Source organism: Dermacentor albipictus, chromosome 8 (assembly GCF_038994185.2).
Source record: "Dermacentor albipictus isolate Rhodes 1998 colony chromosome 8, USDA_Dalb.pri_finalv2, whole genome shotgun sequence".
NCBI classification, from domain to species: domain Eukaryota; kingdom Metazoa; phylum Arthropoda; class Arachnida; order Ixodida; family Ixodidae; genus Dermacentor; species Dermacentor albipictus.
The window spans coordinates 29,140,641-29,168,037 of NC_091828.1; the positions used below are offsets into that span (position 1 = coordinate 29,140,641).

Here is a 27,397-nt window from a genome sequence, read left to right on the forward strand (position 1 = left end):
CACGAGCATGCTTTAACGTGCCGTATATTATGTGGGAAGGATTCGCGGAACGACGCCCCTAGCTGAAGTAAAGAAGCGAAGTTTTCGTCCATCTCGGGTAAGTTACGAGAAAATTTTAGTTTCATTTCCGTTCACTGCATGTAGAATCAGCACTCCTTCACCGTAGTGGAATGACGTTGTCAAAGACGATACGTCAGTTTCTCCACCATGTTTGGCATGTCAGGGTTAAGAAGACGCATAGTACACCATTAGCCCTTTTGGCATTATGTATGCCCATCCGGCTGCAGCATTACCCAATGTGGCTGGGCACCCCCGGAAATAATTTTTCGCAAGATGATCCGCCCATATTCAGCTAATAAAGCCATTTCACTTAATATGCTGCCGGCATGACCTTTACAAAGACGGACTAGTGCCGGCTTTGAGTCCGGGCAAACCACCGAGTGATCAACAGCGTCACTTTCCCTGATGAACTTAGTCGCTGCCACTACGGAATGGAGCTCTACTGCAGTTAGCAGTATAAATAGATAAATATTAAAACTCGCTGTTTGCCTTAGGAAAGAATGATCACGGAGTTGCTGGATCTATTCTGAATAGAGAACAAATCGGTATTTATGTGCGTCCCACCTGGATGCTACACATAATATTATAGCAAAATGGGCTACACAGCGACTAAGAGAAAGCAAATCGCACACTTTGTGGCGCACTTTCTATCTACCCATTCATAATATAGCCACTATGTGTCATGCCAAGCCGTTTGGGTGTCAGACTTATTGAGAGGCAGTACGTCTTTAGCTTCTGAAATAGGTTTAGTATAGTGAACCCAACTTTGTGTGTTATATAGCATAACTCTGTCATGAGTTGCGTCTTTCTTGCTTAGGCACTAAGGTTGACAAACATCTATGACGATAAAGCTTGGTATAAATGATCTTTCCGTCTTCTTGTGGAAGTGTTTTCTAGCAGAATACAGTCGGTATCAAGCTTATATAGCTGTTAGGTAGGATTTTTTGTTCATGTCCTAAGATTGAGTGAACTCTTATTTTCTGCTTCGCAATTTCATATTTTCGAAAGGAAGTTCTACTAGCCAAGTACGCAAAACACTATGGTGAACATATAGATCATAATAGCTGCTCATTTTGTTGCCGTCTACGGCGCAAATATCTTCACACGTAAGTTGCCCTTACTTATCAAAGTTCACGAAATTTCTTTGAAAATAAACTGTACAAGCAAGATCACATGCAGTAAGCTATCTAGTTACTGACTTCTGTAGTTAAATGCTTCTAATAGCTTCCGAGTATTTGCTGCATAGTGCATTGATGTGACAATTTTTTACTGCCAGTGCTTTTGCTACTTTTAGAATGAATGTCATGTAGGGAGGACTGGTAACCGGATTTCTTTGATGTTAATATGCCACGTTGTCGAGTGGAGATAGCAAGGGCACGTGTAATAATTATGCAACGTGCCAACTGCTCACTCCTATTCCTTCGTACCGTCAATAAAACGCCATACTTTGAATAACCAGCTTGCTTTTAAGCTTGTGTTATTTGAGGCGGCGGCAATCTCTAACACATTTCAGGGCCCTCATGTTAACGGATACTTAGCAGCCAGGTATCTTTATACCTTCGAATTAGGAGTGACAAACTGTGAAAAATTATATATGCGCAAAGTGTGGAACCCGGTAACATGGCAGAAGGTGAGAGGAGATTAGAAGGCTTATAGGAGCACACACGCACGCACACACACATGGATATATATATATATATATATATATATATATATATATATCCACCCACCCACCCATCCATCCATCCATCCATCCATCCATCCATCCATCCATCCATCCATCCATCCATCCATCCATCCGTCCGTCCATCCATCCATCCATCCATCCGCCCGTCCGTCCGTCCGTCCGTCCGTCGGTTCATCCGTCCGTCCTCACATTCTTCCCTCGTGACAGCTAGTGCTTTGAGGCTGCTGCTCAGACCCTGTGGCTGGGGCCGCAGGGTCTGAATGCTCCAATGCATTCTCAAGATATTCTTAAACAGTAAGTGGGGTTAATTCTTCATAAATTTATTCGTTATCCATTAGCAGAAAACATTTCAGCAGCGCAATTTGAGGCCACAATGTCAGACTTCATGTTCAAAGTGTTACTTTAAGAGTATGAATGACGCTTAACAATTTTGACATCAAATTTCTGCGTTGTCGTTGCCCATAGGGCTAATTAAATGTGCAGATGAAATTTGGAGAGAAACCGACACCAGCACGGAGGCCCAGGCGCCGTTTTAGTTCGCTTGCTTCGTGGCTTCAGACAAAAACCACTGATCATTACGAGCTGGGAGGTTACGCTCATCCGTAAAACGCTACTTCGTGTTCCAAGAACTCAAATTTCTTGACATGTCGTTTTCTCTAGAGGCAACCCTCGAGACCCCGATAATTTAGATGACAAAGCCGAGGTTTCAGCGCCAACAGCCAAGAAGGCTGTCCAGCGCAATCTTGGTTTGGGCACCATTTATAATAGTTTCATCGAGAGATTCTCGACATTTGTTCAGCATATGACACGGCTTAAGCGCGGCGTCGTGCCTTTCATTTGGGCGGAGAAGTAACAATGGTTGTTCAATGAATTACGCCAGCGTTTGCACACTGCCACAATGCTTGCTTATTTCGACGATGTCACTGACACAAATTAATAATGACACCAGCAACGTGGGGTTCGGCGCAATTCTTGTGCAGTAGCAAGAGGTGGGCAACGCTTCATTGCTTATGCAAGCCGCAGTCTCACCAAGGCTGAAACCACTGAAAATTAGTGTTTCGCGGTTTTGGCAATTATCAAAACGAACGCTTGGCATTCAGTGATACGTGAGCAAAGATACGCCAGAAGTATTACTGGTCCCAGCTATTTTCTTGTGTACGTGAAGACCTGCCGCGATCGCAAGCGCCGCAACGAGCTTCCTCTTACACCGTGCGGCTTGGTCTGCACCATGAGTCCTCCTCAAGCACCGTTCCGACTAATAGGCATGATTCTACATGGTTCCTTCCTAGTGACTTCTTGGCGCGACAGATGGGTAGTCGTCGATACCTAGTACATAAAAAGTACACCAAAACCTAAGCTATACCGCACGCGATACAGAACTCACAATGGAACGTTGGAGAGGTTAACCAGCTTAAGTACGATAGGCTTCCCTACATTCGGTAAGGGGGAAAGGGGGTTGAAAGAGGATGAGGAAGAGAGAAGTTCGCGCAAGGGCACTATTATGAAGTAGCCAAAGTCTTTGTTGACCACTACGTTCCACAACATGGTGCTGCACGCTCTAGTCTTATCATCGATCGCGGTGCCGTATTCACAGCCGAACCGATGCAGGACGTTCTCCAGCTGACGCATAGCTCTCACCGCAAGAGGACTGCGTATAATACTCAAACAAATCTGCTTTTAGAACTGCAAATGAAGAACCCCTTGGTAATCTGCATTTTTTTATTATTATAACTTGCCGTCTGTACATGTTCTGTATTTCGTTCCACTTCCTTCTGTAACACCTTCGGGCCTTGAAGGTACAATAAATAAATAAATGAAATAACGAAAATTCTGAACAGTACGGTATCTGGTATGCTTTTCATGTGTATCGACCTAGAGCACAAGGCGCGGGAGCGTATATTGCTGTATGGGAAGTTTGTACGCAGTACAAACTTCCCATCCGTTCCCGTGGACTCGTGGCAAAGTTGCTTCGCCAGCATTTCGGTCCCTACGAGTTTACACGCCCCCTCAGTGACGTGACCTATCACGACGTCCCCTGCAGTTCTGACTCCGGTTCACTCCGTCGTCGTCCTCGGGCTGAAGTTGTTCATGTGGTGGGCATGAAGCCATACTATAGGCATACGTGAAAGTTCAGATTGCATATAAGGTGCTCTATTTCTTGCGTAGACTCAACTGAAACTAGTTTCTCACGTGACCGAGATGATTGCTTTTCACCTGGAGGCCATTTGACGCAAGGATGTGGAGCATCCAACATGGCAGGAAAGCTTGCACAAAGGTCAGTGCCACGAAAGACGATAAAGCGCGTGGGCTGCGCGCTCTTTTATAGACCGCCGTCAAAGAGACAGCATCTAATTTGCCGGGTTTTTTTTTTCCTTGAAAGAAATCCTATTAGGGTTATTATAATTACACGAAGGTATTTCGCCCTCGTCAGCAGCTGTACTTGAGATAGCTATTCTGGCGGCTAGCTTCCCACGCAATGCGTGCCGCCCTCACACCTGTTTAAGCTTTTCCTAGACGCTAGAGCTATACCATGTCCGCGCAACCTTGAGCGATCGGAAATCGCGTTTTCCCCTCTTTGCCGGAGAGGGGAGGCTTCGTTCCGGCCGCGAAGCTCTCCACATCTCAGTAAGGTGCCTGGTGGTGGTCTCGTGCTGACGATGCCCTCTCGGTGAGCGCATATTTCCCCCCTCATCTTTTAAAGGGACCCTGAAACGATTTTGGCGATTTTCTACAAACGTACTGGGTCGTTAGAGTAGGTTCTTCTGATCATTAATTGATGCATCTAAGTGCTCTGCGTAAAGCGTGTAATTTATTATAAGGTTTTAAAAATACACATCGCTGCCGATCGCAGCGCACTCCTCGGCGGAATTTTAAGCCGCCCCTACCCATATGATGCAAATAACCCATATTACGTCACATGGGCGAGCTATCTGATTGGCTGACCAGGGCGCGTGGTCAATAATTTTTCCAACTTTATGGTGAACAAATGATGCTCCTAATAGTTGTAATGTTAGTTACTTTGTTTTTGTGAAAAGAAAATAACTTAAAGAGAATACACAAGAATAGTTTTTTAGTACACTTCAGCACTTCCGGCACACAGCAAGTGTCGTCTGCTTGTGTTACAACGTACCCCATTTTGACGAGAGCTCCGCGGTCAGAGTCGGTCTCAGTCTTTTCGCGAGCACTATGATTCGACTTTGTTGCCTTGTGGACTGCAAACCTAGCGACCTGCAAACCGCGAGTCCAGTATTAGGGCAAACGCAAGCGCAAGGGGACAGGGTCTGGCCGCTTGACTGTGCGGGATGAGCCACTAGATGAGCAGAAGGGCAAATGTGAACGGTCTGCACAGTGCAGCCACCTGGTGGCACACAGCTCAACCATACACAGTAGCAGCAACGAAGTGTATTGTTTGCTGCTGGTGTGTATTTTTCGCAGGAGTGTAATCATCAACACGTTGATTTATGAATGTTTAAAATGCTTTACACTTGGTTAGAGCAATATTAGCGCTTTGTTTGACTGGTTAAGCGCTGCGCCAGCAAGTGTCTGGACCGTGCAGACCGATCAGGCTGCTCACGTACGTCTACGCTAAAGTTCCTTCATCAGCTTGAGTTTATGCCTCCAGTCATTTGCCGAAATGACCAGCTTGCCTGTTTTTAGCGGAGTACCGGACACGTTCGGCGCTACGACAGAATGCTCGCAACGCACGCTGCTTCGATAGCTCTAGGTCGACGGCCAAGCGGCTAGCGGAGAGGTCTCGCGCGGGAGGGGGCGTGCTCCTAAACAACCGGAAGTGAGCGATGTGACGTCGCATCGTGACGCTGAACCAGTGAAGGCGGAGCTTAGCGCCGCTCGCTCGGCGAGCGAGTTGAGGAGGAAAAGCATAGCTAGGGAGGAGGGTAACTTCTAATCGCTTGCAGCTCCATTAATACGTAACGCTTCACTTAAATTGTAGTGCGAATGTTCTACTTAAGCTGTACCCTACGCGCCTACAAAATTTGTCCAAACCGTTTCAGGGGCCCTTTAAGAGGTTCAATACATACAAGCATTTGTCTCGAAAACCAGATTTATTTCAAGGGAATTTTCCACGTTTCAATAAATTCTCTCGTCGTATTCGAGTGCTGATTGCCGTGTTATAGTTTGTTAACGAAGCTTTCCCTCAAGTCTAAATATTTTAAGGCAGTTTGTCGTGTGCGTATCATGGCCACGCACGCTTATATCGCCTTCCGTTTCTCTACCACGGTTGCGCTTTAAAACCACTGCGCTGCAAGTTTGCTTCAGACACCTTCCTTTCCTTCCCTCTTCTCCGCCCTTAAACTGGCTCTCTTAACTACTACACGCAGAGACAAAGCAACAGCGCGCGCATTAGATCCTATAGACGAGATGAATTTTTACAATTATTATTAGGGTTATAATTATATTCGAGTGCTGATTGCCGTGTTATAGTTTGTTAACGAAGCTTCCCCTCAAGTGTAAATATTTTAAGGCAGTTTTCCTAGTCTCTAAAGCCACTCGAGTTCACGCTGCTCCTCTGGCAGCCATTTTTCTGGCGGCCACTGTCGCGGACATCAGTCCCTTTCCACATAAGTATGAGGCTCGGAGCAGGAGCTATGGCGCTTGAAAGTAACCTGTGGCTTGACGAACCAACCGACTGAGCTACCTTTACGGGCAACATTGAAGCGTCTCGAGTTCAAATCACATGTTATGTTCCTTTTTTCCCGTTTTTTTCTTTCTTTTTAATGTATTTTCCTTCACTTTATCACTGTGTGGAAACCCTCCTTAAAAAATTATATATCCTCAATTATGTATGGCCACACATGTGCCGGTCATAAATACCAGGTTCTCTAGCCGAGTGCCATCCGTGCGGTATAACCGAGCTCAGATTCGTCCACCTTGACTGATCAAATAGGGCACCACTGTAGGTTAAATGAGGCGTACAACTCCTGCGGGACCCGCCATGGTTGCTCAGTGGTTATGGTGTTAGACTGCTGAGCACGAGGTCGCGGGATCGGACCCCGGCCACGGCGGCCGCATTTCGATGGGGGCGAAATGCGAAAACACCCGTGTACTTAGAATTAGGTGCACGTTAAAGAACCCCAGGTGGTCGAAATTTTCGGAGTCCTCCACTACGGCGTGCATAATCAGAAAGTGGTTTTGTCACGTAAAACCCCATAATTTAAATTTTAATTTAACTCCTTCGGGGACGGTAGAGTATCCGTCTCCAGTGCAAGGGGACTGTGATTCAAATCCCAGTGCCGCGCAATTCTCCACCGGAAAATACAAAAAAACCGTGTGTTGAGAAAATTGCACAAACAGCCCTGGAGCGCGGCCTGATCCCGGTGACCAGAACCGGTAACGCACTCTCTCACCAGAGCAGGATTGGCCACCCTGGTGCAGTACTTGGCCACAACCTCCTATATGAATACAACAATCAAACCCCGGCCCTCAGTCGCCAGCAGCCGCGAAGCAACTGACCACGGCGGCGGTCAGATCTGTGACGCTGCAGAGGGTGCTAAGAATACCTGGCTCCGGACAGGCCGCCATTGGAATCTGCACCTGGCAACGTTTAACGTTAGAACGCTATCTAGTGAGGCGAGTCGAGCAGTGTTATTGGAGGAATTAGAGGGTAGTAAATGGGATATAATAGGGCTCAGTGAGGTTAGGAGGACAAAAGAAGCATATACAGTGCGAAAACGCAGGCATGTACTGTGTTACCGGGGCTTAGCGGAGAGACGAGAACTAGGAGTCGGATTCCTGATTAATAAGGAAATAGCTGGTAACATACGGGAATTCTATAGCATTAACGAGAGGGTGGCAGGTCTTGTTGTGAAACTTAATAAGAGGTACATATTGAAGGTGGTACAAGTCTATGCCCCTACATGCGGTCATGATGACCAGGAAGTCGAAAGCTTTTATGAAGACGTGGAATCAGCGATGGGTCAAGCCAAAACAAAATACACTATACTGATGGGCGACTTAAAAAAATTATGGGGTTTTACGTGCCAAAACCACTTTCTGATTATGAGGCACGCCGTAGAGGAGGACTCCGGAAATTTCGACCACCTGGGGTTCTTTAACGTGCACCTAAATCTAAGCACACGGGTGTTTTCGCATTTCGCCCACATCGAAATGCAGCCGCCGTGGCCGGGAGTCGATCCCGCGACCTCGCGCTCAGCAGCCCAACACCATATCCACTGAGCAACCACGGCGGGTTGATGGGCGACTTCAATGCCAGGGTAGGCAAGAAGCAGGCTGGAGACAAGACAGTGGGGGAATATGGCATAGGCTCTAGGAATAGCAGAGGAGAATTAGTAGTAGAAGTTAAGTTTTTGATTGTTCTTTTCTCCTTGAAGTCGACCAAAGTCTCTTCAAGGTGTTTATCGGCGTTGATGAAGCAGGAGGCAGGTTGGAGGTAACAAAACTTGAAGATATATTGTAACGGAAATATTTACACAGTCAAATATAGAGTTAGCAAAAGAACACTGATACAAAACACACAAGTAAACAGCGCCTTACTCTTCTACTTTCTCTTAAGTTAGAGCCTAGGACAACTGTCACTACATACGATCAACCGAGTCTCACTGTTCTACCACTAAGTGGTTACGGCCCAGACTAGCGTTGCATCGTACGGAGTCTTACTGTTCTATCAGGTTTAGTGATTACCGCCTAGACTGAGGAACACGCACCTCGTCTCGGTTGTTATAGGGGAAAGAGACAAAGAAAAAGGGCGGTGGGGTCGTTAGCCCATCCCACGGAAGCGATTGCCAATGAGCGTTGACAGTTTCTTAAGCCACAACCCAAAGGGATGGGCTTATCTCATAAGTGAATCTATTGGAAAACCACCCTGTTTTCCCTCTTCCCACATCTTCTTCTCCCCCTCCTATTTCCACGTGGTCAGTGACGGCCTCGTCAAACACGCCAGGCATGCACGATTTATTGAGGCCATCTCGCACCTCAGCGGCGTTTCTAGCCAGCAAGGGGGCTCGGGCGCTGGTGTCCCAACACCGCGTACCGTAGTCCCCCTCAAGGTTTTTCCTGGTAGAAAACTAATTACCGCTGGCGGCATCCGGACTCGGGTGCTCTTAAAACGACATTCTCCGAACGCGGCCTCCGCATGCGCACCGCGCCCCTCTCTACGGCGCGCACTGCATGTTGTAACAAGACACCAAGCGGGCTCTCCCCAGCGCTCAAAGCAAGATGCACGTGGCTGCCGCCCGAATGCGTAGGGGCGTGAACCCCCCGCTCCGTACGCGCCAGACGTGGTCAACATTGCTAGCAGCTGCGTCTCCAATTAGCAGGGGACTCAAGAGCCGGCGCCACAACGTCGCGTATACAACCGTCCCGCTCGAGCTTTGTCCGTGTGGCCCTATTATGACCATCGGCGGAATGTCAACAAAGCCCGCGTAAAAGCATTTTCTCCGAATCCGTTTTCCGCCTCTGCAGCGTGCCCCCCGCGGCGGCGCGCGCCTCGGCTCGTCACCCAACACCACGCGGGCCGTCCGACCCCTCAACAACAGAAACGGTTGTCGCCCGAGGCGCTGGGGGGTGGACGCTTCCCCATTCACAAAACGCACGGGCAACTCGCGGCACTGCAAAAGTATATACAAAACAATCATGCAGCCCTACGCCGTCCATTCTGCCTGTTCGACGATGAGCGGCCTAACACGTTCCCCCTAAAGAGTATACTGGGCTGATTTTCGCTCAGTGATACGATAAATCACTGCCGCGATTACGTAATGAACATTCTAATCACACCCTAGCCTAATTACATCACAACGACAAACACTTTCAAATAACAAAGCAAGAACAGAGTAAAAAGAAATGCACAATACATGTCATCAAACTATTAAGCACACGATTGCAGTTCCAAACTGTAAGAGCACTCTAGTGTCTCTGTGTCTTGAATCGGCACTCACAAAGTCCGCAATATACAGCGCCAAGTGAGCAGGAACATTCACGCCCATCCAGTTGGCATGGCACTATAGTATTACGCTGGCTTCCATGAGCTGTTGTCAAGCCGAGACAAAGCATCCGCGTTACCATTACTGACACCCTTCCGATGTCGCACTGACACGTGATATCGCTGTAAAGCCAGCGCCCATCTTGTCAATTTTGCCCCGTGTGGAGTCGAAGTTGTAAGGTACGACAATGGATTGTGGTCGGAAACAACGTTTATCTCGGCACCAAAAAGCCAGTAGTCAAACTTCTTTAAGGCCCATATAATAGCAAACCCTTCCCTCTCAATTGTCGACCATCGCGTCTGAGTCGGCGTGAAGCGGTGGCTGGCAAAGGCAATAGGCCTCTCCTTTCCCTCGGCTGTCATTTGCGCCAAACAAGCACCCGCCGCCGTAGCTGATGCGTCTGTGAAAAGCCAGTAGTGCTTAGATGGGTCCGAAGTGCTGAGCGCCACGGCTTCGCACAGGGACTGTTTCAGTGCCTTAAACGCCGTCTGAGCTTCCTCTGACCAGGGTATGCTATTGGGTACCCCTTTCTTTGTGAACCGCGTGAGCGGGCTCGCCACCTCTGCACAATCTCCGACGCACTCGCGATAGTAGCCGCACAGTCCTAGCAAGCTGCGTAGCTCCTTTTTAGTGCGTGCTGGCGCCACATTCTTAATTGCAGCTATTTTCTCTTCGTGTTCTGGGGTTGAGAATCTTGGTGCGCAACCTAATTTCTCGAGCATCGACTGTGTGAGCTGTGATTTGAAATTAGTGCCCTGGTCGGAACAGATCATTTCCGGAACGCCAGTGCGACTGAAAATTTCAATCAACGCGTCGCAAGTCGCCTTAGCTGTCAAAGAGCGCAGTGGGACAACCTCTGGCCACCCTGTGCAAATGTTCACCAAGCATAGCGCGTACCTATGACCTTTCGCTGACGGTCTGTCTGAGGGTCCTATGATGTCTGCACTGACAATTTGAAAAGGGTGATTTGGCCTAGTGGGAGGAGTTATAGGTACTCTGTCCGTGCGACGCCTGTCAGAGCGAATTTGACAATCATGGCATGAACGACAATGCTCTAATACCTCCTTCTCCATGCCAGGCCAAAAAAAAATTACACCTAATACGCACTTTAGTTTTCCTTGGCCCTAGGTGCCCTCCGCATAGTGACTCATGAGCTAAACGCATCACCTCACTGCGCTTGTCTTTGGGAACAACTAGTTGTCTCACTCGGGTGCCTACTATTGAGTCCCAGTGGTGTAAGAGTCCATCAGAGACGAACATGCCGGATTTCCCACTCCGAGCATCTTCCCAACCTTTCTTTAAGGTAGCGTCAGCTAGCTGCACTCTGCGGAATTCTCCCCTCTGGCTTAATGACTCATCCTTCTCATCATAAATTAGCTCAACTTCCCCAGAAACACCTTCCTCCTCCAAAGTAACGTTGCAGGCCACTACCTCGGCTTTCTCATTTGATCTCTCTATCCTCTGAGTAGGCTCGGCCGGTGCTACAATGGATTCCAGAGAGCTGCTGGCCTTGAATAAATGTTCACAATCTTCCTTGGTCAACAAACAATCTGTGCCCTCGACGAGCTCATTAGTCAACGCGCAGAGTAGGTCAATGTTCTGGGGCTCCGCCGCCATTTGCGGGCTATTTAACTTTACCGGCAACGTTGCTAGCTTTGCGTCGATAGTTTTACCAAATGCAGACACCAATCTTATTGTGACTGATGGCTCCACGATACTTTTCGGAAGGAGACTCTCGCGTATGACAGTTATTTCACTTCCCGTATCTAGAATCGCATCTGTGGATACGTTTCCGCATGAGATAGGGCTCAACTGCAGGTTAGTCATGCCTTCGCCTTTGTGTTTCAAGGCCTCTACCTTTGCAGTGAGGACTCCATTCGGTATATCACTTCCCGTCTCGTGGGCTATCGACACCCTTTGTGCCCTCTGCCTTGGCTCGATAGCCTTCTTTGGCTGATTTTCCTTGTCACTAGACATCGGGCAATCCTTAGCGAAATGGCCTGAGCTGTGACATACGTGGCACCTGAGGGCGCTTTTCGCTACGCGCGTCTGCTTTTGCCCCATCTCTGCCACTGATGGCTTTGAGGCGTATCCTTTGCCTTTGGCTTGTTCCAAAGTTTGTAGTACTTTGGCAATCTCAGGTGGCTTAAGCCATCCCTCGCCTTCTCGTAGCATCACGTATTCAAGACCCTCTATACTAAGGCCCGCTTTTATACGATCCGCTACCATGAGTTCTGCCATAACTTCTACAGTGTCGGCTCCTCTTACTTGAAGGTAGTAGGAAAAATACGTTTTCACTCGCGACGCAAACTGTGACCACGTTTCCTCCTTCCGCTTCACTGCTCTCTCAAACCTCTGCAGATACTCTGCCGGAGAAAGCTTCAGTTCCATCAACACTGCCTGTTTAACTGACTCGTAATCTGTACTCTCTTCCTGGTTGAGGTTACGCAGTAGGTAGCGAACGCGCTCAGTTAGAGCTGGCATGACTAAATGCACGCGACTCTCATACGGTACCCCGCAAGTAGCAAAAAGTCTCTCTACCTCCTCAAACCATAAGGGTACATCCGCGTCACACGGCAGGCGGAACCCTTTCAGCACTTTTGCGCATTGCTCGACGGAGTCGAAGCCCATTCGCCTCCGATCGCCCCGCTCCGACTCAGCGCTGGACGACGTGCCATTGAGACGTTCAGCATTCGTCCTTGCCTGCAACAGCCTTTCGTACTCAATCTGAAGCTGTATACAGGTAGTCTGAGCATTGAGCCTTTGAATTTCAAGCTCAAGCGTTCTTGTATCATTCGGAATTTGCAAAGGCTGAGATGCCTGCTGCGAAAATTCCTGGCTCTGACTGGGTTCTCTCATTTCATTTGACTTATCGGAATTTAGCCTATCGTCATTTGATAATTCCCGATTCCGATCCATTTCCGCCACCGTCGCACCCTCAACTCCATTAGACTCCATTGTCTCTGCGCCCCCGCGTGTCCTCACCATTCGCTCTACACATCAACTGCCATGCCAACTTGAGAAAGACGCAAGAAATCCTGCTCACCCTTTGCTGAATGCACTGTCGTTTCCGGATCTCCTCCACGGTGCCGGGCTTGGCTGCTGTGGGATCTTCTCAAAGGTGCAGGAGGTGCTCGTTGGATGACTTGATCCCTTCACCACTGGTCCAGGATTGGATGTTGTAGAGCTCGCCGATCCTGTCGACTGCGCCAGTTAAGTTTTTGATTGTTCTTTTCTCCTTGAAGTCGACCAAAGTCTCTTCAAGGTGTTTATCGGCGTTGATGAAGCAGGAGGCAGGTTGGAGGTAACAAAACTTGAAGATATATTGTAACGGAAATATTTACACAGTCAAATATAGAGTTAGCAAAAGAACACTGATACAAAACACACAAGTAAACAGCGCCTTACTCTTCTACTTTCTCTTAAGTTAGAGCCTAGGACAACTGTCACTACATACGATCAACCGAGTCTCACTGTTCTACCACTAAGTGGTTACGGCCCAGACTAGCGTTGCATCGTACGGAGTCTTACTGTTCTATCAGGTTTAGTGATTACAGCCTAGACTGAGGAACAAGCACCTCGTCTCGGTTGTTATAGGGGAAAGAGACAAAGAAAAAGGGCGGTGGGGTCGTTAGCCCATCCCACGGAAGCGATTGCCAATGAGAGTTGACAGTTTCTTAAGCCACAACCCAAAGGGATGGGCTTACTCTCATAAGTGAATCTATTGGAAAACCACCCTGTTTTCCCTCTTCCCACATCTTCTTCTCCCCCTCCTATTTCCACGTGGTCAGTGACGGCCTCGTCAAACACGCCAGGCATGCACGATTTATTGAGGCCATCTCGCACCTCAGCGGCGTTTCTAGCCAGCAAGGGGGCTCGGGCGCTGGTGTCCCAACACCGCGTACCGTAGTCCCCCTCAAGGTTTTTCCTGGTAGAAAACTAATTACCGCTGGCGGCATCCGGACTCGGGTGCTCTTAAAACGACATTCTCCGAACGCGGCCTCCGCATGCGCACCGCGCCCCTCTCTACGGCGCGCACTGCATGTTGTAACAAGACACCAAGCGGGCTCTCCCCAGCGCTCAAAGCAAGATGCACGTGGCTGCCGCCCGAATGCGTAGGGGCGTGAACCCCCCGCTCCGTACGCGCCAGACGTGGTCAACATTGCTAGCAGCTGCGTCTCTAATTAGCAGGGGACTCAAGAGCCGGCGCCACAACGTCGCGTATACAACCGTCCCGCTCAAGCTTTGTCCGCGTGGCCCTATTATGACCATCGGCGGAATGTCAACAAAGCCCGCGTAAAAGCATTTTCTCCGAATCCGTTTTCCGCCTCTGCACCGCGCCCCCCGCGGCGGCGCGCGCCTCGGCTCGTCACCCAACACCACGCGGGCCGTCCGACCCCTCAACAACAGAAACGGTTGTCGCCCGAGGCGCTGGGGGGTGGACGCTTCCCCATTCACAAAACGCACAGGCAACTCGCGGCACTGCAAAAGTATATACAAAACAATCATGCAGCCCTACGCCGTCCATTCTGCCTGTTCGACGATGAGCGGCCTAACAGTAGAGTTTGCAGAACAAATATTATGCGGGTTAGTCGAAAGTGGACGTGGAGGAGCCCGAATGGTGAGACTAGAAGTGAAATCGACATCATACTCTGCGCGAACCCTGGCATCATACAAGATGTAGACGTGCTCGGCAAGGTACGCTGCAGTGACCATATTATGGTAAGAACTCGAATTAGCCTAGACTTGAGGAAGCAACGGAAGAAACTGGTACACAAGAAGTCAATCAATGAGTTAGCGGTAAGAGGGAAACTAGAGGAATTCCGGATCAAGCTACACAACAGGTATTCGGCTTTAACTAAGGAAGAGGACCTTAGTGTGGAAGCAATGAACGACAGTCTCATGGGCATCATTAAGGAGTGCGCAATAGAAGTCGGTGGTAACGCCGTTAGACAGGAAACCAGTAAGCTATCGCAGGAGACGAAAGATCTGATCAGAAAACGCCAATGTATGAAAGCCTCTAACCCTACAGCTAGAATAGAACTGGCAGAACATTCCAAGGTAATCAACAAGCGTAAGGCAGCGGACATCAGGAACTATAATATGGATAGAATTGAACAGGCTCTCAGGAACGGAGGAAGCCTAAAAACAGTGAAGAAGAAACTAGGAATAGGCAAGAATCAGATGTGTGCGTTAAGAGACAAAGCCGGCAATATCGTTACTAATATGGATGAGATAGTTCAAGTGGCTGAGGAGTTCTATAGCGATTTATACAGTACCAGTGGCACCCACGACGAAAGTGGAAGAGAGAATAGCCTAGAGGAATTCGAAATCCCACAGGTAACGCCAGAAGAAGTAAGGAAAGCCTTAGGAGCTATGCAAAGGGGGAAGGCAGCCGGGGAGGATCAAGTAACAGCAGATTTGTTGAAGGATGGTGGTCAGATTGTTCTAGAGAAACTTGCCACCCTGTATACGCAATGCCTCATAATCTCGAGCGTACCGGAATCTTGGAAGAACGCTAACATAATCCTAATCCATAAGAAAAGGGACGCCAAAGACTTGAAAAATTACAGACCGATCAGCTTACTGTCCGTTGCCTACAACGTATTTACTAAGGTAATCGCAAATAAAATCAGGAACACCTTAGACTTCTGTCTACCAAAGGATCAGGCAGGATTCCGTAAAGGCTACTAAACAATAGACCATAATCCCGCTATCAATCAAGTGATAGAAAAATGTGCAGAATATAACCAACCCTTATATATAGCTTTCATTGAAAACGAGAAAGCGTTTGATTCAGTCGAAACCTCAGCAGTCATGGAGGCATTACGGAATCAGGGTGTAGATGAGCCATATGTAAAAAAATTATCCGACGATTACGATACTCCCTAATGCGAAATTTGAGCGCAGCTCTATACGTGTTTCCATTTCGCGATATTTTGAAGCAAAGAATTTGAGAGAGACATCTAGCAGAGTCGGTAATGGTCGAAAATCTGATCTGCGGATCAAGCGAGCCGGCGTTTATACATGACTCGTCAAAGGTTCCAGTGTGATCGATGGTGCCGCATGGCTTCCAGAAAGTACTATACAATTCGCATAGCGCATACAATCAGATTAAGAAACAATCTCACACAATAACAACCAAAACAAGCGCGAACGAGACCGACCCAACAGAACCAAACGGGCGCGGGCGAGAGCTTTGGCGCGAGCAGACGATAGTACGAAACGAGCGGATCGGCTGAGACCAGACACGAGTGCGCATCGAGCCGTAAGGAGGGTCCGCATGACACCGGCATCGCGCGCGCACGTCACTGAAGAGGCCGCTCTCATTGGTCTCCGCCATTCGCGGCTCGCGTCCTTCGTCTCCCACTCCAGCGAAGGGGGGCGGGGCTGGTTACGAGGCCGACAACGCCGACGACGACGCGAAACCCAGGAACGGACGCCAAAGAGCTGCGCTCTAAAATACTGGAAGATATCTATAGCGGCTCCCAAGCCACCGTAGTCCTCCACAAAGAAAGCAACAAAATCCCTATAAAGAAAGGCGTCAGACAGGGAGATACGATATCTCCAATGCTATTCACAGCATGTTTACAGGATGTATTCAGAGGCCTGGAGTTGGAAGAATTGGGGATAAATGTTGATTGAGAATACCTTAGCAACTTGCGATTCGCTGATGATATTGCCTTGCTTAGTAACTCAGGAGACCAATTGCAATGCATGCTCACTGACCTGGAGAGGCAAAGCAGAAGGGTGGGTCTGAAAATTAATCTGCAGAAAACTAAAGTATCGTTTAAGAGTCTCGGAAGAGAACAGCAGTTTACGATAGGTAGCGAAGCACGTGAAGTGGTAAGGGAATACATGTACTTAGGGCAGGTAGTGACCACGGATCCGGATCATGAGACTGAAATAACCAGAAGAATAAGAATGGGCTGGGGTGCGTTTGGCAGGCATTCTGAAATCATGAACAGCAGGTTGCCACCATCCCTCAAAAGGAGAGTGTATAACAGCCGTGTGCTACCAGTACTCACATATGGGGCAGAGACCTGGAGGATTACGAAAAGGGTTCTGCTGAAATTGAGGACGAAGCAACGAGCTATGGAAAGAAGAATGATGGGTGTAACGTTAAGGGATAAGAAAAGAGCAGATTGGGTGAGGCAACAAACGCGGGTAAACGACATCTTAGTTGAAATCAAGAAAAAGAAATGGGCATGGGCAGGACATGTAATGAGGAGGGAAGATAACCGATGGTCATTAAGGGTTACGGACAGGATTCCAAGGGAAGGGAAGCGTAGCAGGGGCGGCAGAAAGTTAGGTGGGCGGATGACATTAAGACGTTTGCAGGGACAACATGGCCACAATTAGTACATGACCGGGGTAGTTGGAGAAGTATGGGAGAGGCCTTTGCCCTGCAGTGGGCGTAACTAGGCTGATGGTGGTGATGGTGATGATGATGATGGCTTTTAAAGAAACTACGTTGCAATATGTGGGCTGCATGCGATATCGCAATCAATATGTACACCCAAGTATATTACATGGGCAGTATATTGAAGAGCTTTCCATATGTATCACAACTGAGGATGACCTTTTTCATTGAGCTCGGAGAACAGATTATTTAACTTTAGTCGGATATACATTGGATAAATTACTGTCAGACCAATTTTTTGCTTTGTGGGATGCTTCTTTTAGCACAGATATAGCGCGTCAGAATAGTTTCGACTGAGATAAAGACAGTGTGTCTTCGGCTTCCGGGAGTAATTTAACAGAAAGAAGTGTTGACATATCATTGACAAAAACGTTCAATAGTGAAGCATTCTGGGACCTGGAGGTACTTCGACAATTATCAAAGACAGATTACTACCATCTTGGCCAATTGCAACAAACTGCTTTCTGACTGATAGAAAATCGCAAAGCAATGAAAAGAAGAGCGTCGGACACCTAATGCCATAAGACAGGGAAATTCCTATGTTTTGCTTATATGGAGGAAATGTACACACACTTAGTTTGTTGTGTTGGTAAGCCAGACCTAAAGCGCGCAAAGAAGCGTCTATTAAAAAGTATGTGCTCTTACTTGAAACGAAACCATATTGTGTTGGAGACATGGTATCAGGCGGATTTAATAAGCTGCTGACGATTCCGCATATGATGGTATTTAAACTCTGTAATAAAGGCGGCAATAATGACAGTAACCGATAGTCTTCAGCTTCTTTACGCCACCCGCCCTTAAAAATTGGATTAACCTTACCTGTCTTTTTATGTTGAGAAAAATTACGCTGCAATGCGCTTTCAGGAGGGCGTATAGACCTAACAATTGCAGTAAAATTTTCATGCAACAGGACACAACATTTATTGTTTCCTGCTAGTGAAATGCGCTGACGAAGCGGAATAACAAATGTTCTCGGGCATGGCGCCCTCCCCAAGTGTATCGCCGGTGAAACGTGGTGTTTCAGAAGGCAGGAGCTATGGAGCACTGCACCCTTCCTCTGTGGTGCGCCAATAGAACGTGCCTTTGTCCCGTATGACCTTCGTCAGAGCACCGACAGTAAAACGTGCTGTGTAAAACGTGCTGTGTACAGATTGGCGAGCCACGCTGAGCGCTTCTTTAGTGCACCGCCTGTGAAATGAGCTGGCGAATCGGCATCCGGTTCAACTCAGGATATACAGTGAAAACAAAAAGGAGAGAAACGATGGAGAAAATAAAATAATAGGAAGGTACGAACGCCGGTCTAAGATATGAAATTTTAATGAAAGCATTAAGTGCATAAACAAATATACAAAGTCGCGAACGTGAACAAAGAAACTGAGACTGTCAAAAGTGTGATGGCAAATTCAGTGGTAATATGAGCGAGGTACAGGCACGTTTATCTAAGAAAGCAGTGGCTCGCTGGTGGAACGTGCCGGTGAAAGGCGATTAGGAACATTGAAGCGCGTCGCACATTTCCATTGTTCTGCGTGCGATAAGCGTAGAGTGACTGCATAGTGCCGAGGATCTTCAGTAACTCTAGCGATGACGCACGGGGCGCCCTTATACATGTACTGTTCTCGACCACTGCTTGTTTACCGCGAAAAAATGGTTTCCCATTCGCCATGTACCACACCACTTCATAGTAAGAATTAGGTCACATTGAATGTAGGAACGCTCGACAGGAATTTTTTTTCGCAAACTGTGACGCATTAGTCAGACAAATCGGTGAATGTCAGAAGAAAAAGCGGAAGTGAGGTAATTAGTGCACATAAAAAAAAAACTAGATAGATGGAAGAAATGACTCCTTTGTTTCACCCGAGTGTACCTCCAGTAGGCAACGAATTATGGTTATTATCTCTAACCTATACTCCACACCTTCATGTGATCATGTGGAAAACAACAATCCGCTCAAGCAAGTTGCTGTCTGGCTTTAATAGGCTCTGCTTTACGATATGAACTGATTATAGACCATCTAGGCGGCCTTGTCGTGATGTAAAAATGTGCCATCGACCTACGATGAGCATATCATAATGTTATGCAATTTATGTGTGAAGAGTACAGGCGGCATCTTGCCAGAGAGTTATCCACAAAATTCGTTTTCTGCTGACAACGTGTGGGTTCGATTCCAGGAATTGCAATAACATGTCGGTAGGGGCATGTTCTAATAGCTTACAAGATGTGCAAGTATTCGAGATAGAACAGTATTTATTGTCCTCAATGTTTGTTGTGTAAAGGGGGTTTTATTCGGGTCGTAGAGGAGCAGGGACCAACGAGGCAACAGCAGGTAGGGCGCAGCCAGCGAGCGAACAGCGTACGAGCCACGCGATGGCAATGGGGCTTTTCAGCCTGCCGATCTTCTTCGTCACAATCACCCCCGGAATTGAAGAGTAGCCATCCTGGCGACCTAGGAAGAGGTGGGCGGATCGTAGTACTGCTTCAGCCGGTCAATGTGTACAGTCTCTCGCCCTCGTCGACGGAGATCGGGAGATGGCGATACGGGTTCGACCACGTAGTTCACTGGTGATGTTTGTGCAACCACGCGGTAGGGCCCGTGGTACTTCGGGAGGAGCTTGGACGAAAGGCCAGGAGCAGCAACAGGTGGGACCCAATGCCACACGAGTGAGTCGACGGGGAAGGGGTGAGGGGGAGGATTGAGGTCATGGCGCTCTTTTTGGCGGCACTGTTGAGCAGACGTCAAAGAACGGGCCAGTTGTCGGCATTTCTCGGCGTGCTGAGCAATCGCAGAAACAGGTGAGCATTCAGCAGGGTCCGGCCGGTACGGGAGAACAGTATCAATGGTGCTGGAGGGATGGCGGCCGTAAAGCAGGAAGAATGGCGAGAATCCAGTAGTGGCTTGAGAGGCAGTGTTATATGCGTAAGTGACGAACGGAAGTACAAGATCCCAGTTGGAGTGGTCAGATGCAACATACATTGATAGCATGTCACCAAGAGTTCTGTTGAATCGTTCTGTTAAGCCATTGGTCTGTGGAGGATAAGCAGTAGTAGTGCGGTGAATAATTTGGCATTCAGATAGGAGTGACTGCAGGACGTCTGAGAGGAATACGCGGCCCCGATCGCTCAACAGTTCGCGAGGGGCGCCATGGCGGAGAACGAAGTTGTTTAGTATGAACGAGGCGATGTCTTTTGCTGATGCAGCAGGCAAGGCAGCGGTTTCGGCATACCGTGTCAGATGATCGACGGCCACAACAATCCATCGGTTGCCAGCGCCAGTAGATGGAAGAGGCCCGTATATATCAATGCCGACGCGGTCGAATGGTTCAGCTGGGCAGGGAAGTGGTTGAAGAGGTGCGGTGGAGAGATGCGGGACACATTTGCGTCGCTGGCAGGCAATGCAGGAGCGCACGTATTTGTGGACGAAGGTGTACATCCCTCGCCAATAATATCGTAGGCGAAGCCGTGCGTAAGTTTTTGACACTCCGCCGTGACCACACTGCGGGTCAGAATGAAAAGCGGAGCATAAATCTTGTCGTAGGTGGCGAGGCACTACTAAGAGCCATTTGCGGCCGTCATTTTGGTAGTTGCGACGGTATAAAAGTCCGTCGCGGATTGTGAAATGCTGCGCTTGTCGGCGTAACGCTCGAGGTGCCGAAGTTGCCGGAGGATTTGATAAAAAGTCGAATATCATGACGATCCATGGGTCTTTTCGTTGCTCCGATGCCATGTCCAGGATGTCAAGTGGTGAGATGTCATGTCTATAAGTAGAAGGGCTGCTGTCTGAAGTAACTGGGGAGCGCGAGAGGGCATCGGCGTCAGAGTGTTTGCGTCCAGAACGATAGACGACTCGGATATCGTATTCCTGGATTCGGAGGGCCCACCGAGCGAGGCGGCCCGACGGGTCTTTTAGGTTGGACAACCAGCAAAGAGCGTGATGATCCGTCACCACGTCGAAGCGTCGACCGTAGAGATATGGACGAAATTTTTGAAGAGCCCATACGATAGCTAGGCACTCTTTTTCTGTGACTGAGTAATTGGCCTCAGGTTTCGTGAGGGCACGACTAGCATAAGCGACGACGTATTCGCCATTAGTGTTTTTGCGTTGTGCGAGCACGGCACCAAGGCCGATACCACTGGTGTCAGTGTGAAGTTCTGTAGGTGCGCTTGGATCAAAATGGCGCAAGACTGGTGGAGACGTGAGGAGGGGAGGAAGAGTCGTAAAGGCATCATCAGAGGCTTCCGACCAACCAGAAAGTTCATTGTCGCCTTGAAGAAGTTGGTTAAGTGGTGCGATCACTGTAGCGAAATTGCGAACGAAACGTCGAAAATAGGAGCATAGGCCAATGAAGCTGCGCAGTGCTTTCAAATTAGTGGGCTTCGGAAATTCGGATACGGCGCGAAGTTTATCAGGATCAGGAAGAATGCCTTCTTTGGAGACAACGTGGCCTAATATAGTCAGTTTTCGAGCTGCAAATCGGCACTTTCTTAAGTTAAGCTGGAGACCAGCATTCCGGAGACAGGTCAAAACTTGATGTGAACGCCGAAGATGGGTCGGAAAATCAGGGGAAAAGACGACAACGTCGTCGAGGTAGCAGAGGCAAGTATGCCACTTTAGGCCACGTAGGATGCCGTCCATCATGCGTTCGAAGGTGGCGGGTGCATTGCACAGACCGAACGGCATCACAGTGAATTCATACAAGCCATCTGGTGTTACAAATGCGGTTTTAGAACAGTCAGCGTCCGTCATGGGCACCTGCCAGTAGCCAGAGCGGAGATCTAAGGAGGAAAAGAACTCCGCTCCTTGCAAGCAGTCAAGTGCGTCGTCAATACGTGGCAACGGGTATACATCCTTTCGGGTAATCTTGTTAAGCCTTCGATAGTCGACGCAAAATCGTATGGAGCCGTCTTTCTTTTTAACTAGGACGACTGGTGATGCCCAAGGACTACTAGAAGGCTGGATGACACCGCGATTGAGCATATCGTTAACCTGGTCATTGATAACTTGTCTTTCAGTCGCCGATACGCGGTAGGGACGCTGTCGAATCGGTGCGTGGCTCCCAGTGTCGATAGTGCGCGAAACAGTCGTTGTGCGGCCGAGTGATGTTGCTTGGCAATCAAAGGAGGAAGAGTCAAAGGTGTCCGAATAGTTGCGGCGTTGGTGGAAACGTGGCGCATATGGACGCACATTGTTGGGGACGTTGGGGGTAAGGAGGCGACAGTGACGTGCTACGTGTCCAGCACGGCCACAATAAAAACAAATCGGCCGATTATCTTCCGTGCGCCAATGATCTTGAGGTCGTGCATACTGCACCAGTGGCCGGACCGGAGCGGATACGGGCGGGCGTAAAGGCGGGCGAAGGGGACCGTAGGTCTGTGGTGCAGGCCTCGAAGCGACTTCGGCGTACGTCAGGGGAGCGGCAACCGGAGCCTGCTGGAGAGAAGGTGGAATGTGGTCGGCTACCTGCTCCTTGATGACAGATTGGAGAGCGTGCGCCAACGGAGAATTCGACTGGCCGTGTGTGAGGGGAATCAGAGAAAGCTGACGAGCCACCTCTTCACGGACGAACTCCTTGATCTGTAGCAGTAGTGACGTATTATCCGGGGAAACAGCCAAGCTCGACATTGAAGTCGCCTGAGGAGAAGATTGGCGGGTGGCTAGGCGTTGTTTGCGGAGTTCGTCGAAGCTTTGGCAAAGACTGACGAGTTCAGAGACTGTCACCAGATTTTTCGCCAACAGCATCTGGAAGGCGTCGTCTTCAATTCCTTTTAAGATATGGCGAATCTTCTCGGCATCAGCCATTGTGACGTCAACGCGGTTGCAGAGGTCGACAACATCTTCTATATAACTTGTAAATGTCTCCCCGCACTGTTGCGCACGACTGTGCAAACGTTGCTCGGCGCGAAGCTTGCGAACGGCGGGGCGCCCGAATACCTCCGTCACGTTAGTTTTGAAGGCTGGCCATGTCGTGAGATCACGTTCATGGTTGCGGTGCCACACGCTGGCGACACCGCTCAAATAAAACGATACGTAATTCAGTTTTTTGGTGTCGTCCCAGTGGTTGTGGATGCTCACCCGGTCGTAGTCAGCGAGCCAGTCTTCTACGTCATGGTCTTCGGTACCGCTGAAGATGGGTGGGTCGCGTTGACGCAGCGGGCCGGGGCAGACCACGGTAGTCACCGGGGCAGCGGGTTGTGGTTGCGGTGGTCCTTCTTCCGGCATAATGAAGACAGGCTGCAGTGTCCGGTTGCGAAGTTCCAGAATTGCGGTTGTGCCCAGCAGCTCCACCAATTGTAAAGGGGGTTTTATTCGGGTCGTAGAGGAGCAGCGACAAACGCGGCAACAGCAGGTAGGGCGCAGCCAGCGAGCGAACAGGGTACGAGCCACGCGATGGCAATGGGGCTTTTCAGCCTGCCGATCTTCTTCGTCACAGTTGCATTATTTAAATACTGAAACCACTTTCCTGTTTTTATGTTGTCTAGAAATCGCTATGTATCTAACGATTTATTAAAAAAAGATTCGTCAATATTAATGAACAATACATTACGGTATTTTTAAGCTTACCTCTAATAATTAAATGATCGAGAGAAAAGGGAATGGACAAGTTGTTTATTAGGTTGGCAATACCAGATGAACAAGTAGTAAGTGTATACAGTAAAATATATTCATAGCTACGTGAAAATGGTATAATTACATTTGTAGCCAAACAACGGGTAATTTGAATATATACATTCGGAAGGTTTGCACTGAAGGGTAACGGCAAATGGGTTATCGGAATACCCTACAACAGGCACGTATTTTACAACTTCAGAGTTATTGAAGCACCAAAATGTTTGTACATTAGTTTCCAATGTCTTGCAATGTGTGAAGAAAGCAAATTTTTATTTATTTATTTATTTATTTATTTATTTAGAATACCTAAAGTACACCTGCAAGAGGGATTTTGCGTTATGGAAGGGCGGTCATACAAATTAGCAGAAACACAATACGACTGCATTAAGCATTGAAATTATTTAAAATAACAGTAAGCGAGAAAAAGGTAAAAAACAAACAGAATTGGGACATACACAGGTTAAGAAATAGAAAAAAATGGAGAAAGAAAAACATGGAAACAAGAAATATAGCGGTCGAGAAATGTTGAGCATATTTGTACAAATATTGGCAGTAACAAATCTAGGTAGTAAACATTGCAAGCAAAAGCAGGCAGACAACTGGAAAAATGCATTAAGACTTAAATAGGAACATTGGAAAGAGATTGTTACAGATAATAAATACTGATGACGCAATCAGGCAAGTGATTCCATGGCAAACCTAAAACGCCCAGTATCAGCACGAACAACGACGCAGGCTGTAACATTATTTTACTTTGAGAAAAGAAGGAATAAAGTTAAGTAAGTGTCCGAACATGTGCTGGATAAACTGCAAGCTGCTGCAAAGAAAGGTTGCACCTAAAACTGCGAAGCTTGTTCTGTTACGGCGAAAGGTTTAGGCGGCGGTAACGAAGATGCCAGAACGGTAAGCTACAAGACAAGAACAGGACCCCAATGAGCATAACCCACTGCTAGAGTGCCACCGAACCCATTCGGAGGATTTCAAAGCCTCATCGTCAGCGTCAATCGCTGTAGCATAAGGCGCCCAGCGAAAACCGAATGGGGTCGTTCAAGGTGATCGAATAAGAAGTTCTTTACGAATATATAAACGCTTATTATGGGTATTATACAATGGTTCTTCATGATTTTAGGAGTCAGCATTTTAGACAATTTTTCAAGCCTGCTGCAGTAATTCTAATTTTCTGCTTGCAGTTTAACAATTGACATCCACATACTGTACGTTTCTGTTATCTTCCCGTTGCATTTAATGCCCTCTCTGAGCATTTCTTTTGATTCTCTTCTGCTTGTAGAGTGTAGGTAAAAAGAGTTAGCTTTGGTTCAAGGATATTTATCCAATAAAGGAGTTTGAAATTATGCCCAATGTTTCTTCGTAGTGTCTTATCGCAATTAGGTAATAGTCGTCTACCACGAGACAACGACTGAATGCTCCTTTGTGTGCGCCTCAGTATAATTGTCCATTCCGCTTTGAGCGAGTTGGAGACAGATGGAGATGGAGACAGCCGGGCTTCTCATCGGCTCCTGCTATTATGCCAATTATTGCAGTGCTAATTTGCAGTTACCGCGATATAATTGGTACCAAAGTGTGTGCGAAGGTGCGGGGCATCGACCAGTACCAGCTTTGACCAAGCGGTACATGATTCTCTCGATTTACGAGGACGTTTTTTGTTGTGGTGCGGACTTTTCGCTAAGCCTAACGTAGGCCTCCCACGAGTACGGCCACCGGTGACGATGGGCCCGGCCGCTAGGCCTTACCCGGTGATGAGTACGACCAAGATGGCGTCCGAAATGGAAGTGGCCACGTCAATGGGAGACGACATGGCGTCAGCACCGAGCATCGGCAGTCTCGGCGGGCGCGTGTGCATTGAAGTTCATGGAGAGGGCATTACACCGGAAGAAGCTGAAGGCTGGTCGGCCTCCGGCAAGCACAGCAAGCAGATCATGGCCGGCAAGGAAAACGGTGAGTCCGCCGCCATTACTCGCCAGTCTAGACTCAAGACTAGGCCCAGCTTTGCTAAGAGAGTTGCAGCCTCGGTAACGAAAGCGGTGAGGATGCCGACAGACATGCCGAAAGAAAGCACCAAGATAGTCATGAGGCCACGTGGAGGTCTCAACGCAGCGAGAACTGAGGTTTAAATAATTACGTCGGCCGTCATGACGGCGGCTCGATTAACGAAGGAAGAAGGCAAAGCAGACACCATCTGCATGAACACGCAGCAAAAAATCATCGTGGTCAGCACCCCGGACGAGAGGCGTGCCACGCTATACTCTAAGGTCAAAGCCCTTAACATAGGAGGCAGGACATACGAAAGCAGCGCCTACCGAACGGCGCCGGACGGCACGGTCAAGGGAGTCATCCGAGGCATAGCCGTAGACGACTCCCCGGAGAAGATATCCGAAAACAACGTGAACGCGTGCAACCCCCTAGCGGTGGAGGCACAATGAATCGGCAATACAACCATGGTGATGGTACTCTTCGCAAGACAGAAAGTACCGAACTACGTCAAGTATGGCTCGATATTAGTCAGGTGCGGGCTTTACCGCAAGCACTTTGACGTGAGCAGGCAATGCGGCAAGGTCGGCCATAGAAGAGACGTATGCCCCAATCCCAACACCAGAGTGTGCTTCGGCTGCGGAATCGTGAACCCCAGCGAGGATCACAAACGCGAATGCAAGCCCAAGTGCAAGCTCTGCGGGAACAGCATCCAACGGGCGAGAGGGAATGCAAAACAAGTACAAGATGCCGTACGTGGTCAAAAAACGGCAATGGGAACGCAAGATGGAAGCCAAGCAGCAACAACCAAATCCGGAAAGCTTTCCGCCGCTGCGAGCGCCGTCTGCCGAGAGACCCCGCGGGGAATCGAGGCAGCGCGACAGCGGCCGCAAGAGGGATAACAGCAAGGGAGGCAGGAGCGCAAGCCGCCACAGAGCGTCGCAGTCATGGGGGAGAGTGGCCTGGGCCGACGCAGTCAAGGCAAACATGGCAGAGAAGAGACAACCACCAGCGCAAACCCCGTGAAGAAGATCCAAGAAGAGAACGGGGAGGTAAAAGCCCCGAGAGACGAGAATGAGATGCTAAAGTTGAGAATCGCCGAACAGGACGCAACCATCAAGGAAATCAACGAGAAGCTAACGACATTAATTGGGGTGCAGCAACAGCAGCAGCTGCCGCCGAAGCCCGCACAAGAGAGGAAACAAGAAGAGATAACCGAGGACGAACCAGAGGTCGAGGTGGACCCGAGAGCCACGAAAGAGGCGGGACAGGCTCCCAAGAGGAGAGCCATAGAGGGTGCCAAGGAACGAAAGATAATGGAGAGAATCGAAAAACAGGACGACAGACTCGACCGTCTTTGGCGACAAGCAAGATAACCAACGAACGCCTCAGTGCGCTCGCGCAAACAGTTCAGCAGATGACAATGAACATACAGAGCACGATCCAAAACATGATGGAGCAGATGCAAGCACAGCTGCAGACGTAGATACAGGCACAAATACAAGGTATGGAAGCATAGATCATCGTCAAACTGCAGCATTCATGGACGGGACAGCACGTACAGCAGCATCCACACCGCCAGTGAGAGACCTCTTGGTCTGGCCCTGGAACTGCAATGGCTTTACCGGCAAGAGAGCGGTGCTGCAGCAACACTTGCAGCAACTAACGAGGGAACC

General features: G+C 48.7%; 1 pseudogene; it reads left to right on the plus strand.

The window, feature by feature from the left end:
• Positions 1-27,306, plus strand: LOC135905228 (uncharacterized; annotated as a pseudogene).
• The last annotated feature ends 91 nt before the right edge of the window (positions 27,307-27,397 follow it).